The 19,325-nt window shown below is 32.6% G+C and overlaps 1 protein-coding gene across 4 annotated transcripts in view; it reads left to right on the forward strand.

Moving 5' to 3' along the window:
- LOC124366288 (broad-complex core protein isoforms 1/2/3/4/5-like) overlaps window positions 1-19,325 on the forward strand; it is a 133,908-nt gene that overhangs the window by 64,367 nt on the left and 50,216 nt on the right. The window contains exon 1 of one of the 4 annotated variants that reach the window (XM_046822704.1): window positions 7,009-7,611. The exons of the other annotated variants lie outside the window; for them this stretch is intronic. The gene's annotated coding sequence lies outside the window, so the exon portion shown is untranslated. Of the gene's footprint in view, window positions 1-7,008; window positions 7,612-19,325 lie in introns of those variants that run through there. 4 annotated transcript variants of the gene reach the window in all.

Consider the following 19,325-nt stretch of genomic DNA (forward strand, 5'->3'; position numbering starts at 1 on the left):
TTGGAATAAAGGTTATATGGTATATTTGTCTTTGTTATCCGCATTGCAATACTAATCAAGCACTTAAATTATAAAATTAAAATGTAAACCGATGTTTCAGCTCTTTGATGTACTTCAGTTGAAATATAAAGGAAGTTATAAACGTGTCAGCAGTTGTTTAATGTCAGTTAAATTTGGACTAGGAAACATTAATATCATTATAAAAATACTGGGTAAATTAATTAAACATATATAAGGTTGTGCTGTTAGAAAACCAATGTTTCCACAATGCAGTAGATTAAATTAAACAGGATTATTCAATTAATATTCCAAAATTTTATAGAGTCCAAGATGGGATTTTTCGCTACTTTAGAGGCCAGTGGGGCGTAATCCGGATAAGTTTTAGAGATAAGAATAGACTTATATTTATACCAGGAACAATAAGTATGTCCATGTAAAATTTCAGTACAATCGGTTGAACAGCAAACACGTAAAAGCAAAACAAAGGCACTTTTGCATGTTTTTATATAATTAGGATGCTATCATATTTACAGATATACAGCAATACAACCCGTTCTAAGTCTTTTCATAACACATTCTTAGAAACCCTATTAAAGACTGGAAAAGAATGGCTTTAGGAAGTGTAATGCAAATGTTGAACTAGCTTAGTGCAGCGTCGTTAATCTGATACTGACACAATCGTGCACCTGATGAGACAATGAGAACGAACACCTCTTCATCTAGATTACACTAGATAACTGCGGGGTAAACTAGAAAAAACTCATTTGTAGTCTGGGTGTCTCTAACGTCGAAAAGGTGCAAACAGTTCGTATTGTACCTCTACGTCACCGAATTTGTTGGATCTCTTCAAAGAGTTGTGGACTGCAGATTCCAGGATACAAGTCCGTGACTGTCAGATTTTAGACTCTGCATTGAGCGAAAGGTGGAATCGAGCTTAACTCACCTTTCGCACTTGGAAATTGCCGCAGTTCATCATAAATTGGTGGACATAGTTGTTGTGTCGTTTTTATAGAATTTACAACAGCGAATTAGCCTAACATCATGAGTGTTACTTTTCAACTTTGAACAACACTCTTGGCACACTATATGTTGAAATTTGACACTCTCCTGTAGCACTCGACTCCTGTAATCTGAAGTCCAAGCCTGTCTGAAGAGATCCAAAAATATCCGGCGAAGTAGAAATTCAGTATGGGCTCTTTGCGCAATTTCGACAACAGAGACACCTAGACTATAATATAGTTCTGTCTAATTTTCCCCACAGCTACACAGTGTAATCTAGATGAAAATTTGTTATCATTGTCTCATCAGTATTAGATTTCAGATGCTGCACTAAGCGGAATGTGAATTGGAGCTAAATTCAAAACTCGCAATGAATTTCCTAGCGCCATTATTTTTCAGCATTTACGTCAGATAAATTCTTTGTAATATGTAAATACGGTAAAAATGCTCCCAAATCTTCAACTTGTGTCAATGATATTTTAACTACAAAAATAGTAATGGAAACCAATAAATGATCACAAATTTCTAAGAGGGCTATCAAATATAAACGTGTTTGAATAGATGCATGGATGTTGAAATTGAAGCCCGACTGACCGGTTTGCAAGTATGTTATCTTTATAGCGATAAGGGTTTTGATAGTTTCACAGATAACACCATGAGATTGACTCTTAGTAGTCGATAAAATATATTTATGAAGTTGTTTTAGCGCCAAATAGCCGTATAGAAAAAAATGTAAAATTTGAGTTCAGCTAACGGAATTTAATTTTAAATACTAACTAGTGAACAAGCCTTTCCTCTACCGTGCCCCCGTTTTGGATAGGTGACAGATGTGGACCAAAACTTTTAGAACTGATTAATTACATTGGTTAAAAAAAATGTCTCGTTAATTATTTTGGAATGCCCTTAGGTAATAGTTCCTCCTATCTATACTATGTTGTGATAAATAATGTGACCTACCCAGCTTATTTACAATCCCAAATCAGTAGTTTAGTACCTAGGAGTAACTCCATATTGGATTATAGTTCTTAGAAAAATTCCTAATCTTATTTATCAACGTGTGCGAAATATATTCACCAAGTAAGCAATGTATAACGCCAAATTTAAACTCAGCAGAGTTCTAGAAAACTAATATTAGCGTTTTATGGGTCAAATAAAGATGTTCTGACAGAACAATTAAATACACGGGTATAAATTATGACCATTCTAATAATGGTGTTGTGAAAAGACGCGAGCGTCTGCCGCGCACCGAGTTTATATCTAATTATTTTAATGAAAAACACACGAGTTGTAAAATTTCATGCGTAAGGAGGATTTTTTGACAGTTGGTGGGGTCATGCCAATACACGAGTAGAACTAAAATTACACAACACAACCCTAATACATATCTTGTTTTAAATAACAAAAAGCTATTCCAGATGAATATTTTACACGCTACTGCTACAGCGTTTGTACTATTTGTTCTCTAAAATAAATGCATAGTGTTTGTTAAATAAATTGAATGTAGGTTACTTCAAAATCCATTGGTTGCCATTCCTATTTTTAAAACGCTTCCTATACTTAGTTACGAGCTTTCGGACTTGTATTTTAATGTCACATAGAAGTAATGAATTTTCTATTAAATGGGGTGTACAGTGTTTTCTACAGCATATCAGGTAAAAATAATGACTACTAAATATATTTTAAACCTACGAAAGTTATATGTTTGTTACTAAAATTAGTTCAAAAATATATTCATGCATTAGCTGTTAACATAAGTATTGGTTATTTGAATAATTAATTTAAAAATAAATTTCATTTTTAACAAAAACTGATAATCTTGATCAACTTATTTTGACCTGCATCTCTTTGTTCAATATTATTAATTTGTTGCAGTTCATATTTTTAATGTTTTAAATCTTGTCATACGATAATCTGATTTGTTGAATTTAGATTTAAATACTAGTGTAATAAATTGTTTTAAAACTGTGGTATATTTACAGATTTCAGGTATATTTTATTTTATGTATAGCTTATTATTCTAACTAAACATTGTGGAGAATAATTAAATTACATACAGCATCTTTCTAAGAACTTTTGTCAGAAATCATTAAAAAATGAAAAAACCTTGATATAATTTTCGTTGGTTTCGGATTATGTTTAATTGTTATAATCACGCCATTTACAAAAGAGTGTGGAAAATAACCTGAAAGGTGGTAGTTTCCTTAGATAGGCTAATAAAACTGAAGAGATAAAATAGAAAAAAGCAAGAGAAGTAGTTAAAATGTAAAAACCGCGTTTTAATTCACAAAGCTTTCTAACAGACGGGCCTACGCTATCGCATACAATAATAATGTATGTGTTCGTCTATGATAAGTAATGGAACTCCTGCGGAATATGAAAACTACTAAACGTGCTTCTTGGTGGCAGTGATGCCAACTTTGCAGCTGTGATAGCTCTCAATTGGAAGACCTGATGAAACGGGACGGGTTTAGTTTTTGAGAGTGATATTATTCTATTTTTTCCATAGACAGAATTTTATCGCTGGGGCTATGCAACGTAACTATGATTGTCATCGGTCTAATATCTGCTAGTTGATCTCTTTCCCCACAGAGGGCAGTCCAAGCGCTTCCTTTTCCCGCGCTTCAACTTACAGCGTCGGATGAGTTATTTCTGGTGTAACTGATACAATAAAAGATATGACGTAGATATGGTTGGGTAAAATGGTACAAATATCCCTCGGACCCTGTAAATTTGAGGTATGATCGGCCAGGTGAATTAGCGACGCTAAAAGTACACTTAACCTCACTTAGTGCCGAAAGTTAATTGGATTGGACAGGCGGTGAACCTTATAGCCAACCACAACGCCACGGCTACTCACTCACCTGGCAAGTGGCGAAGAAACAAAAGCAATTAATTGTGGCAACATTTTTGCCTCGTTCTTTTTACCTTTGTAACTCCAAAACTATTAATTTAATGTATTAAATTAATTAAAGCAACTTTAAACAATTTTATGTTGCTATTGTCACTAACCACTAAAAATTGCTAATATAAAATTAAACGAATGTGAAAAAAACCTTCCTGAATTTTCTGCTGAATTTACAGTTTACTTTTTAAAACCTTCGAACCGCTATCATTTTTTAACGGATAAAGCTTATGAGGTGCGGTTTGCGGTGTACTTATTTGCTTGTCTAACACTTTAAAATTATGTGCATATCAACCTATGATAACATTACAATTTTGCAATTGACTCCTTGTGAACCGTTCCCATGGAAGAATAGCAGGACACTGAATACATCTTAACGTAGGTGTTTATGTACAGTAATCATATGTGAAGTTTTGTAGCTTCATCTGATATGGTTACTATGAAATTAAGCCATTCTTGAACTTGCACATAAGACCAGTATTTAAACTTTCGAGCGCCACCATTTTGTTTAGGATTAACCTTTTGAGGTCTAATTTGCGGCGTGATGTTCTACTAATTAAGATCTGTAAAATGGTATACACATCGACCAGTGCTTAAGTTTAACATTTTCCACCGACTACTTGCAGGCCATCCCCCTGAGGTGGTGAAGAGCTACTGCTTGCATCAAAAAGTTCAATTTTTGTGCCTTATGCTACTGTACAAAGTTTTATGCTTGTAATTTTACGAGTACAGAATATATTAGGTCGTTTCAAAACTTTTCAGCACCCCTGAATAAAATACGATATTTAAAAATGTGTAGACATGTCACATGGAATTGTTTAAAATAATCTCCATATTGATGGTTATTACTTAACATAATATGATTTTTTCGTTATTGCAATGTTACGTAAGGTGTGTTCTAACCTACAGCTTGGATAAAATAGCAACATAATGTTTTAAAATAGTAATATTTAATTTTTAGGTTATTAATTATCTTGACACTACATGATTTATACGAATTATGTGAACAAAAACTACAGGATTTATTAATAAAAAAGTAGTACAGTAGGCATAGTTATTAACCTTAGCTGCCTTGCAATAATTATTAGAATATGATACAAATATAACAATATACTTATTATAAAAAGCTTTCGTTACACTTTGGATTAAAACCGATCTATACATGAGAAGCTCAGGAATTTACCTGATCGCACAATTTTATAAACAATGTAGCTGATTATAAACTTTACCCTTAATTTATACTATTAACTTAATACAATAGAAAACTACCCAAATCAACATACTGCCTTCATACCAGAAAGAGACTGATTAGATGAAATAAAACTAATCCATTTTTATATCTACGAATTACCATGTTACAGAAGACAAACGTAAAGTTGGAATTTATCACTTTTGAAAATCTAACGTCCTGTTTAGCGACGAATTTCCAACTTCAATCACATTTTTGAAACAGAGTATTACTTCATTGAAGAAAACTTTTCATTTACACTATATTTAATCACACCCCAACTGACATAAATTTTTAATTAATTAAAAAACATGTTCGTACTGTATTCCCTTAAGAACCGTTTACGTAAGGTCATCCATAATAGTTGTGAAAGCAGTATAGGCTATTATGCTCTTACAAATAGACGCGGCTTTGAATTTAAATTCCAGTTTGATTGTAATTTACATGTTATAAAGTCAGCCGGACGCACGTGTCATACTTTACAGAATTTTGACCCCGACGCACCGCTTTACACTCTGTGTAGGTTGTTAAATTTATTGTATATATTACACTATATTGTCCTTCGCTTTGTAGCATGTCATTCTAGAAAGTTTCAAGTTGACGTTTCTGAATCGTATTAAAATTATCTAGAGTCTACATTTTGTTTTCACGAGAGAACAAAAAGTGAATACACGATTAGAGAAATATTTAGCATTTTGGGAATTTATTTGGTTTGATTGTGTTATTTTATACTACGATAATGTGCAAAATTAAATTGTAAAAATTAAACTGTTATTTACAGAATGTAATACTACACGTAAAGGTCATTTTTATCCAATAAAGTTTAGTTTCAAGACTATCCATGCTTAGTTTATTCATACTTTATTATTTAAAATTACCGAATATTGCATTATAAAAAAATAAATATAATTGTAAATTCTTAGACGTTTTAAAAGATTTGAACAAATAAAATAATAATTGTTTTGGATTTTATTTAAAACGTTGATTTGCTTTCGATTTTTTAACCAGCTAATTTCTATTCAACAAAATATTTCTTTCTATTTTGTATATTGTTGTAGAATACAAGTTTTTCATATTTATTAGATATGTGCGCAACGTTTCTAATACATGTTTGGATTTACATGTCCGGATGAAACTCGATGACTACTAAAATAACAAATCACAAAAATCGTTAAATTAGTAGTTTTCAAACAAGTGCGAAATTATACACGTTTAAAGCAATTTTAGTTCCACTTCCAGTTAACGCTATTCTTGTATACAACTATTATTTCCCAAGAGATAACAAGAATTCTTGTAAACCGAACTTATAAAAATGTAAACTACAATTATAGGAAATAAGTTGCGAAAAATCCCGTTGCTGATAACAGTTTTAAAAGCGATAAAGTTGCAAGTTCACAGTAAAGTTTGAAGGCTAGAGGGCGCGTCGAACAAGACGTCTTAATCAGAGTAATTAGCTAACCGGAAGTGTCCGGCATGATGACATCATCGCAACAATCCCATTAAAGAAGGCAGTGGAGTCGCCAAGACAGATGGGCCAGGCCAGGGCGGCTCAGTAAGATGAAACGTAATCATGGCTGCGTTTTTTCGTTTCATACTTTCATATCAATAGTATTGATTCGAGCCTGCTCGTAAATTACATTCAGGGGGCGGAGTGGGGTGGCGGGATAGGGGGAGGGAGGGCGCTAGGGTTGCCGGGATAAAACTTGAATAACATTGTTCACTATTTACAGTAGTGTGTTAAAACGAATTAAATTTTTTACCGGCACATGCGCAGATGAAAAGTGTGTAGGGTGAGGACGAATTTAATGATTTTTTCTCTCTCCACCCCTTCCGTGCGCGAGTGGGGGTGGCGGGGGCGGGGTAGTGCGAATTGAGGGAGGGAATCATTCTCATTAAAGTGTAGGAATATGCAATTTCACTCCCTACGTTAGTTTATAGCTAGTGATCTTTCGTGGTGGCGAGTAGGGCTTTTTAGTAGCGCTTCCAAATTCCTCCAAAACTCTTTTCCAAATTGACGTTTTCGGCTCGTTCACTCTTCTTTCGTTAGGTAAATTGCAGACATTTCGGTACATTTTTCCTCGTGCAATATTTTTTCCCTTCTCGCATTTCACTTTCTTTCAGTCGCCATTTTTACTTTCGCCCTTGCCACTAGCTGTTAAAACTCTTCTTTCGTTTTCAGTACAGTATTTACATCATTCTTGTTCAGTACAGTTTCAACCATAACCAAGCGCAGTGCAAACCAAGTTTTCTAAGTAAACTGAGGAAAGAAAATATATATCGGAATAACCGTAGAGAATAGCGTTCGAATTTCGCGGGCGACATTGACATTAATTTCGTTGGTGCGTAGAAAATTCGGCGCATGCCGCGAGGCCTTGTCAGCGTCTAATGGCCAAGAAAGAAAATGCTGTGATCTTAATTTAAGCTTTTTTATAATTATTTTTACGTATTTGGACCTCGGAGTACACCTGTAGTCCATCCAAAGGTAAGTGAAGTGTTTCTTATCAATGTAATGTAGCTGGCTAAGCTGATAAAACCGGTTTTGAGTAGCAAACTATGAATGACAACTCACATAGCCTAGACTGATTCATTGTGACTATCATGTACTCTTGTGTCGTTTTCTTCAATCGATCTATAACGCCTCATACACGTTCATATTTACAGATAGTTGAATAAATCGTCATAGATAGGTTATTTTTAAAGATAAATTAAAGTTACGTTTTAAACTAAGTTATTTGTCTCTGTTATCATAATAGGAAACCGGAAACGACCCTAGACAATCCTAGACGAAAGTAGAGAACTACTATCTAGGAACCACCTCAACAACTGTCAATGTCACAGACGTTTTTGGTTAGAATTAAGAGTGTTCAAAGTTATAACAGTTATTTTAATAATAATTGTATAGATTAATTGCTGAAATAGGCCTACAGTACATATTATATGTTTCATTAAAAATTGGATAAACAATTTTCAAAGCTTGGGTCTATTTAAAAATTGAACTCTTAATATTAAATATAGGCCTACTTAAATTGTGTTAAAATATATGATTAAAGATTGTTTATTGTTACTTTTTCATGATAATTGTTGTGTACATCACTTTGTATATGATATAAGTACATTGTAGTCTTTCAAAACAATTATTAACCTAACCTCCCAGTAATCAAAATTATCCACTAAATTGCAAACTAAGCCAGAGTAGGCTAGCTTGTTCTTTCCTATAACTGAGAATGAATTTAATCACAATTTGGTAAACAATCTACCAAAATAGTTTTACTAGGCCTATCCATATTTTGGTATTATCTAAGTAATAGGCCTATCTTCCTAAGTACTTATCACAGAATACATCATAAGTTTTTATATTGAATGTTACAGTAAACTTAAACATGAGTTAAATTCAAGGAATGGGATTTTTTTACGTATTTATCAGTTATTGTGGGTAGAGTAGAATACGTGAACAATTGATGTTGATTTATTGTTGAAAACAAATAACTAAAACCGTTTGTATTGCCGTAAGCATAATATGTTTGTTACAAAAGTGATGTTCATTGTGTTAGACTTTCGGAAACTACATGAAATGGTTTACGTAAGATAATAAACTGTGTTTTTCCTGCCTCTAAGACGTTGGACTGGTACTGAAAAGCCCGGTATATTGCAGAGAAGTACGGTTGTCTGGGTAAACACTTTCGGAAACGCATTGTAACCCACTGTGCAGACTATAAAAGACTTTGCAAAAGTTCCATTTGCTGCTCTTTGTTTTGTTTAGTGATTATGGATGTTGTGTGTGTTGTATTTAGTTTATGTTATAGTATATTCAATGAATGTATATGGTTATCGATTAATGCAAACCAATAGTAGTGTTGATAGATATACTAAATATCGATGATAATACCTACGAAGTGAAATTGTATATAAATCAGGTCCACATTTCTTAGCATATTTACTCTGCCCGTTATTGTTATCATAATTGTCTTTGAATTGCTTAAAATGTAAATAACTCCGGTAGGCTATTCCATAGTTGAATATTACTAGAATTCATCAATGTTAGTTTTCTAATCTAATTTTAAATTTAATGAATTTTATTTTTGTATGTTACTAAAGGTCATGATCTATACTGTGTTAAAGTTAACTGTTCCCATAAAAAGAATCTTAAAATTAAACTTCTAGAAATTATGGCAGAGTTTAAAATTATATTTGTCAGGTATTTTGATAGGCCTAATGTATTTTAACTTTATAACATCATTTTCTGTTAAAACTAATTTATTGGAAGTTACATTAATCTTTTTAATTAGGTAGAATAGTACTGTCTTACATTTTATAAAATTCATGAACAGTCAAAACCAAGAAACAAAATTGCGTACAGAATTTAAAATCTTAAAACATAATGTTAAGACAATGAAGACTTTATTCAATTGGGAAATTCGTGAACTATTGATAAATTACCGCAAAATAGATTCTATGATTAATCTTATATCCATCAAATTTCATTAAATAATTTTAATCCTTCCAGTTTTTTTCATAACAGTGTGCTTCTCACCGAAACAACAACATAACAAGGAAAAAGCGTATAAATTACTTGTACTTACCATAGTTCAAACCTTTTTTTGTAAAACCTTTCCACACTATACAAAACTACACACTTTACATTCAAGGAAAGTACGTTACTTAAATTAAAAATATTTTTTAAACATGAAACATCTTTGTTCTAAGAGTTTATCGTTGCTTCATTCAAAATCAGATCATTTTTAGGAACATAGATAATGTTCTATTCCAGTATACGAAAGGCCTCTCCTTCAAGTTAGTGGTTAAGTTATTGAGTAAAGTTAACTCTGAATGAAACAATTTTAACTTTTAGTTTGATATGGATTACGGTTGAAGTGTCAGGCTCCAGTTGATTTCAAAATATAACTATATTCTTTTCTACCATCATGTCAACAGTTTAAAAAGACATCTTCAAGAATATCTACCAATCAAACAATGGTTTAAATTACTTTATCAAGCTTGCATATTAAGTTAATTACTATTTCTTTCAGGTAAACCCTAGATTGTAACATTGGTTTCTGTTATGAAAGACTACATAAAGGCTAATTCAATACATACATTGAAGTATGTCATAAAAAATTAAACATATAAATAAAAACAGGATAAACTTTGTTTAAATTAGTGAATCTTGGAGCAGAATTTTGGTTCTATTTCCCTTTGCTCCTTATTCTGGACTGTTTTCTTAATTTATAAATAATTAACACGTTTGCTAGCTGACACTGCTTATATCGATGTTTCCCTACAATTGACAGTCCGCTTGTATCAGTCTGGTGTAAACCCAAGAGTAATCCCATACACCAAGAAACTAGCATCTTGCGAAGAAACTAGCATCTTACATCAAGATACTAGCATTTACGTTTATTCCTGTGCAGCGAAAACATTTTCAAGTCAACAACATGGGCTATCGTTATGTATTTACCATTTGATTTCCACAGAACACATAGAAATGGGTCTTTAGAATGTGAAGAAAAACATTTTCGGTTCTAAACTTCGGAAAAAATGTAACATGGTTATGAATATGAAATCTATAAAAGTGCAATGGTAAATGTTAAAGTGCTGTCTTCAGAATTTTCTTTTTTACAAAAACTGCCACATGTACAAGGCCTACTCTTAATCTACATTATGTTGTATAGTTTTTCCCCCTCAAAAAATGTAGATTACCACTGGTATCATGTTACGTAAAATAATAAGTACTTAGTCAGAAAAATTCTTCGTGTTAAGTGAATGATATGTTTGTTTAATTTGACATAAAAATCCATTTTCCAGTAGCATTTTTGTTTAGCCAAAAATCCTGCAAAAAATCCAAAATATATAGAAGTTTTGCACTTTTATAAGAAATAAAATTATATTATCTTTGAATAATTAATGTATAATGTGAGCCATAATTTTCATTATGTTCTATTTAACTAACTATGCATTGTATACACTGTTTTATAACTTTTGTAAGTATACATAAATTTTAATGATAAAAAAGAAGTATTTTTAAGAATCATCAGACCCGTCAAAACATTTTCAAAAGATTAGTTTCAAGAAGTAAAATAAATTTTATGTTGGCTAATAATTTAGTTAATAATAAATCAATTGCTTCACACACCAACCATATCAGGGACACAAAAATAGAATTTGTGAAGTGTATGAAAACTGCATAAAAATATAGGAATTTAATTAAATATTTTGGCATAAAATGCTCAAATTCTGAAGATACCAAAGCTTGATCTTCTAGCTTAGAATTTTTTAGACTAGCTATTCAGTGTTATAAGAAAACTATTCATATATTACATGTTATTCTTATGCACTATTACGATAAAACTATGTCTTGTACATATGAGATAGGCTATCTACGTCGATGTGATGCAGAGAGAGAAGGATGAGAAAGTTGGATGTCAACTTCAGTACCATTGCAGACTATTAATGTAATGTAATGTATTAATGTAAATATTGTGTTATAGTGGAGTAACTAGGATTTGGCTTGGCTTTGGGAGGGGGGGGATGAATTTGATTGATCAGGACACCACTCTAGGAATTATAGAATAACTATAATTTTAAATAAATTAAATAGGCTTAATCCAAAGTAACGCATTTGACTGCTGTAATTTAAACAAGTTGCATTGCTGTTGTGTAGATACACACACACACACACACACATATACATATTATATCATATCATTATTACATACACACACACACACACACGTATAGTTTTAATTTTTCAGGTTTTTTGAGGAGGATCTATCCCTCTCATTCTCCCTTAGTTACGCAAACTGTACTGTTATATATCAATGATCGGAAATATTTTCATTGGACTGCTAAATTAAAAAATTATACGGTTACTATGTAAATAAGAGTATAGACATAAAGTACCTCATTAATTATTTTCTTGAGACAATACGACTTGTAAGTGTACAACTTTCGTGAATCCCTCACTTTCATGTTAGACTATTAATTTGATTTTCAGCAATAAAAAGAAGGACATTTTCACTTTCCACTGTAGGTGTTGGCCTATCACTCAAACGTAACAGCTCTACTCAACAACTGTAGGCTATTGTAAACATTTATTTGTTTGTTTCATGACAAAAATTTTTTTTAAATATTCTTGTGTATTTACTTACTACGACTATTCCAAACGGCTGTTGAAAAGTTAACTTCAATTTTGTAAATTGATTTTATTACAAAGAAACCCCTACATGCAGGGTTCAGTTTATGGGGGAACGACTTTTCAGAACGTCCACGGAATGGAACGCAGAGCTCCACCATCATATGGAGGTATTCCAAAGTACACCCCCTTTGTAGTTTCCAGTTTCAGCACCGGATTTTCTAAAAATCGATCACATTTCACTTTTCAGTACCATGTGTTTTTAAAAGTATTGAAATCCGTATGTCCTCGTATTATGTAGATTAGTATAATTTTGTAATAAACTTAATCACTTACACAAGAATGGGATTTTTATAAAAACTTCCTTACACGTCTCAAACCAAATTCGTGAGACTATTTTAATTATTTAACTGTTTTGTTACAATAGAAGTTTCTATTACAATTTACATGATATAAATCGTGATAATAATTCTAATATGTCAACATCTCATCATGCCTAAAGCAATACAGAATCAGAAAACAGACTAAAGGAGCATCATTGCCTGATATATACTGCAAGTCTAAAAGTATAGTTGATTAAATGTTGCAGTAATCGTTAGAAATGCATAGTGTCATTTTTATAAATATGTAGTGTAATTTAAATCATGCCTTTTAACTACCCTTCACATACTTTTTAATTTTTGGATCTAGAACTTGTTCAGTTTCATTGATAAATAAATATTTCAGTCATAAGTTCTCAATAAGATTCTAATTTTAAATCGATGCCTTTTTAAGTTAAAGTGCAGATGTTATGGTCGATTGAGAACGTATCTTATTGAAAATGTTGTTTTAAATAGGCTAGCCTACAATAATTATGCATTGGCTGTTTACTGCGTTACCAGAAGAAACTCCATCTAATTGTAATGCACAAGGAAAACTCAAGGCATTGTAAACAATCTTCTGTGCGATACGAGATCAGTAGATCTTGTCTACAAGGTTTTCCATATATCGTATGTAGGATATCATCAATTATAAACACGATACTGCAAAGTTTTTTTCTTGAAATGTAAAGATGCTTTAAAAACCTGCAAGTATTATGTAATATACAAGGTATTCAGATGCACATGAATAAAATAAAAAAATCAAAGTTCAAGTTCAAGTTGTGGAATGGCATAAAATGTAACCGTGTACTGCAATTTATTTATATACAAACATGAGACAGTAAACATAATTCACAATTGATATTTTTTAGAAAAATTATTTTTCTACCTGACATAAGTACTTATAAAGGCTTTTGAAGTGTGATATAAGACAATGGACAATAAATGAAAACTTCAGCAATCAATATTTATCCCAACAGTACTTTATGGTAAACAAAACTTATTCAGTTACAAATTATATGTTGTGTATGTTAAATATGTTGGGTTTTATTCTAAACTAAGCTCTATATTCTAGTTAAATTTAGATTTACTCCATACCCTTCCCACCGGTGTGCTGTGCTTTTCAATCAGATTTACCCCCCAAAGTGAAATCCTTTTCACGCCACTGTAGGATTATAATTATTTAAACAACTATTAACTGAACTATAATCTTTTATTCAAAAGTAGGAGTCAAGCACATGGTTGACCTGCAATGTGATGAAGATGAGTGTTTCTAGTTTGATTTACAGTAAAAACTTTAATTTCCAACTGAAATATCACAAAATTGTACACAACATTGAATAGATTTGGTATTTTATCAATCATGAGCATTTAGTGAAGCCTCTCCTGCCAGTTGTTGATGAAGAAATCCAAGTTGCGACACCTATTGTACATAAAGATGTTGACCAATAGGAGTTGTCCTAAATGGTTGAAGTTTGGTGTGAAACTCTACCTTTACCATCTCTACATCGGTGTTGAATACGGTAAACATCGGTTCATTGGGAGTCTTTATTTCTGGCTGTTAAAAAGTGACTGGTTACATTACGGCCCCAAGATCTTACGATGCAGTGAAGGTGATTCTACAGAGCTTGATTCACTTTTTAGTTAGCCGTATAGATTGCTGAGACGCATCGCTTGAATCTCCTTCAGACAATTTTGTCCAGTAATGAACTGATGGTAATCTGGAAAAGAACTGCGTGAACAGAACTCTGTTTCTCTTTTAACAGAACATCCAGTCATTGGAACTGAGTGAAAAGTAAAAATTCCAAGTGCTCCAATAGCTTCCAAACAATTTTGGACTCCCGACATCTTCAAACATTCCAACTTGAAACCTTGGATTTAGTTGGATGGAAATTGTAAATTTTTTTATTATCAAAGCTTCTTCTTGTGTCTTTATCACTTCCAGTCAGAAACTTGCCAGTTGATAAATCGATAAACTCTTCCTCAAAACTTGATATGCCAAAACTCACAATACTCACGTGCATGAACATCGCCTTGATGGGGAATGAACTGGTGAAGTCTGACCTACACCAGTCTCCACAAATATGACAAATATGAAGCAGTTATAGTAGGTATTAGATGTTAAGGTTTGTTCCCGTAAATCTGGAGCAAATACTACGGGCCCGTGAAATGTGAAGCAAGTACTATAGTTTGGTAGCACTTTCATTTTTATTCACAGGAAACAAAGTAATTCCACCAAAATCAACGCAAAGGAGCAAATATTACTTTTTACCAATGACTACCTAGGAAACGTTGCTATTTTATACTTGGAGTCCCAATTTTTAAATGTAGACACAATTTTCTTTGCAGTCTAATTCTTATGCTTCAAAACTAAGCAGAAACTTTTTTACATCTGTATTAAAATTAATTGGTTAATCATAACCCGAGCAATATTAAATACTCCCAATGACCGTACAATTTTCAGCATTTACCAAGCATTATTATAAAGCAAAAATTACTCTAGATATGCATTGCTACCTATTTTCTCCTTCTTTGGAAATTTAAAGTACTGTGATTTTTATGAAATAGTAAATATTCATTCTAAAACATTGTTATTTACATCACAAAATTATGTTATTGTTTTATAACTTTAGATAAAAAATTGTATTGCAAAAATGTGAGGAAAAACGCGGTATAATAATTTTTTTTTACGATTAAAAGCAATGAATTAGTTTTTTTAAAAGTAAAAAGCATTTTTGTTATAGATTATTTAAAGGAACTTTTGGCGTATGCAAGAAACTGTATGAATTAAATTTTAATAATTGTGTAATTCAACGTTGTCATACTGTGTTAAAACACAATTAAAAGCATTGATTACCATTTTAAACATGTCTTTTTCAATTAAAGTAAATTACATTTAATCTTGTACAATTTTTTGGGATTAGTTATTGCAGTATAGTTAATAATTAATAAATAGTAAATTTGTCAATTGATTGATCGAGTAATTATTTTTAATTATTGGCACTGTAATAACTGAGATAATAAATTGAATGAAATTTTGTACATTTCATATCTACATAGACGTGGTACCTAGAGAGCCGCTGGGGGGGGGGGGGATGAATGAGTAAAGAGATCTTGTATCTATCACTTTCAATAGTTACCTGTGTTATAAACCCATAACATGGCACACTAGGCAACCTGCAACGGGTCCTAATACACCAAAAGAGAGCAATTCGGATCCTTGCAAGCCTACGCACAAGAGAATCAGAATCATGTAGGCAAGCCTTACAAGAACTGAAGATTCTCACTGTGGTCAACCTATACATCCTAGAAGCTGTGACCTACGTACACCTGAAATCACCCGATGAAGTGATGACTGGAGCACAGCAACATGACTACAACACTCGGCATGCTGCAAACTACCATCTTCCAGCTCACTGCCTAGCGCCCACGGAGAAGAAGCCAACGTATGTCGGAGCAAAGCTGTGAAACGCCCTCCCACTAGAACTGAAGAGGAGAGACCGGCTGCAGTTTGGACACAAACTAAAACTCTGGCTTCAAGACCATCCATTTTACACGATAAATGAATTTTTAAAATGTACTATTCTCTAAGAATATGTTCAATAAAGAATTTACATGAAATAGCATTGTCATATTATATGAATCTATCAAGAACATTTTCAGTTAACTGGTGATTATGTCTATTTGATTACAGTGTAAATAATTTTTATAAAACTGTCAGTTCAGAATAAAAACTTTTGATTATAGCGATAGAAGAAAGAAACATTTCACTTACTGATGGAGGTATTAGCTGGTTATGAAACAAAAAAAAAAAAACAATAACCAATTGAAGTATCACAAATCTTTTTATGATTAATTTCCTGTTACAATTTGAAAGTGAAAAACTTCTCTTTGTTCCATTTTACTATCTGTAATAAAATTGTTCTAATGCATCTAGGTCAAGGATTTTTTTTTTTCGATTAGTATAGGTATAAAAAAACTTTCCATCAATAAATAGATCTTATTATGAAGAATTTTCGATAGATTGAATATTTATTATACAGATTTTTTAAAATTGTTCTTTAAAATTTATAAATACAGTTGTGTGCAATTTTTTAAATTACTCTAAAATTCATTATCAGAGCCAAGAATAAAACTTACTTTTAAATTTAGTTGTATAATGTATTTATAGGTTTCAGCACATTAAATATTTTTAGAGACAAAACGATGTGGCAATTTAAGATCAACTTAAGGGGTAATATCCTATAATAGCATCACTTTTTCCTGCTATCATATTCATGAAAATTTTCAACTATTTTGATGTTTAAACATATGTTCATACTGAAATCAAATAAATATACTGTAAATTAATTACAATTTAAATTTGTAACTGTACAAAACGTGGTGTGCAATGATCCCTTGGACCTTCCTTAGTCATGACAACACTTTCTTTTGCCAAATCAAGATTTCCTAAGTTCTGTTACCTCCACCTTAGTCGATGACCAGTACAACTGGATAGACAGCGTCAAAGTAAAATGAATTTTAGAATATTTACAATATTTACATTTTTACATGGCGCCAGGGCTTATGATAGTGCATCGAAGAACTCCCCGACTGAATAAAAGGGCCTACACAATAGCCAGCTTTTAAGTTGGGTTTCAAAGTGAGGAGGGTTGAGTTCTTTGAGATTATCTGGAAGGGCATTATACATGCGAAGCGCTAAGCTAGGATAGCAGTTCTTCTTCTTACTAAGCCTACAAAAAGGTACATCCAGATGGTGCTTCTTCCTGGTGTTGTAGGTATGGAGTTCGTTTCTTTCAGCAAAGTCTGAGATGTTAAGTTTTAAATTGGTCAGGCAGGAAAGGATGTACTGACCATAGACTGTGAGAATTTTAAGACTCACAAAGATAGGCCTACAGCTATCCAGAAACCCTGGAGGCGAGATGACACGAAGAGCTTTCTTTTGGAGGAGAAGAATATCCTTACATCCAGCAGCATGGCCCCATATGTGCAGCCCATAGCTGATATGGCTGTGGAACATGGCGAAGTAAACTGTCAAAAGATACTTATTAGTCAGCATAGGTTTCAGTCTCCGCAGTAGATGCAGGGCTCTAGAGAGTCTGATGCATACACTATTCGTATGGCTCCTCCATGTAAGCCCTGGGTCAAGAATAAATCCCAGGAGCTGTTTCAGCTGCCCCATAAAATCAAACCATATCTAAAAGCATAGAGGAAATAACCAAAGTACACTGTTCTTAGGTAGCTTTGGGGAACTACTTCATTCAAACGTCAAAGTAGATACATAACTTGGGACTATCTAGGACTTAAATAATCTATATGTGAACTCCAAGATAAGGACTGTCTACATAAATTACCAACAATTTTGCCTTTCAGGGGTATATGGGTAACTGATGATTTAATATTTATTTTCATGTAAGACGGTGGTGTAAAAAGTTTCATACTATAATAAATATGATCTGAAAAAATTATAGTTTCATATTTTTAACCCTTTTGTGCCCTCCTATTTCGACCTCCAGTAAAACTAGTGCGGCTTGCAATCATTCTCTTAGAGGAAATTCCCCTCGATCTCAAGAAATACTAAGATGTGTGCTTTAACAATGCGAAGTGGCTATACTCAATGAAATGACATTTGTGTCATTAGAAGATGGGATATCTGTTTAAATTAGATGTAAAGTTCTCATTTATGGAGCGGTTTTCATACCGGGCAATGAAAAAGTAGCAGAATTTCTATTTGCTATGGTTAAGTTGTAACACAAAGTGGTGCGGTAACTATGAAACTGTGTGGTTTAAAAATTAAGTAAATTATTTTCTTTCTCCTGAGATGTTAAAAAATTCACTTTATCGAAACCACAAAATATTGTTACGGTTTAATTTTAAATTACTTTATTTACATTACAGTAAAAATATTGATTAATAATGTTAATTCACCAGGATGAAAAAACTGTGTTATTAAAGAATTTGTGCAGCACAGAGTCTAGTTCCCGAGAACATTCCACTGTACGTTGAAAAACCCAGTGTGTCTTGCGATGTTGTCTGGGCCGTAGCCAAAATTTTATCGCCTATTAGGCTACGCCGCAGTAAATATGTGTAAGGCACTAACTTATATCTGCTATTAGCCCGATAAGTGGGTGTATCACTCACGATCGTTGCAATTCATCAACAGTTGGTGTTTGCTAAAATGGATTCACTGTACAGCAGTTTGTCCTCTGCTGAATTTGCACATCCCGGCAATATTTTGTGAAAGTTGGGTCCTCGGACCTGCCGTTCCACATTCGCTGGATTCCTGCCGCCCGAGGTGACCTTTTGCAAACTAGTCGATCGCGTTTTGGGACAAAGCGAGTGTTTGGTGACAAGCATGTTTCGCCAAGCTTCGCGCATGTTTCTCAGGATCACTTGCTCTGTTAACTGTATATTCAGTGTTCCAATTTATCCCCAGTTTAAAGTGACATCATTTAAGAAAAAATTTGTATTCTTTTCTTGCTGCACCATTTTTTATGTATACATAATAAAATACAATGTCAATCCATTACATTTTTTAATTTATAATTTGAATATTTGATTTATTTATTATTTTTTAGTACCCTTAATTTGATTTAAGAATTTTTATGATGGCTTTGAATTGAATAAAGGAGGCAACTGATCCTGAATTTATCAGTGTAGTGATAATAATGTGATTCTTTATATGAAATGATCAATAATTATATTGAA

This window comes from Homalodisca vitripennis, chromosome 7, assembly GCF_021130785.1.
Source record: "Homalodisca vitripennis isolate AUS2020 chromosome 7, UT_GWSS_2.1, whole genome shotgun sequence".
Classification (NCBI taxonomy): Eukaryota; Metazoa; Arthropoda; class Insecta; order Hemiptera; family Cicadellidae; genus Homalodisca; species Homalodisca vitripennis.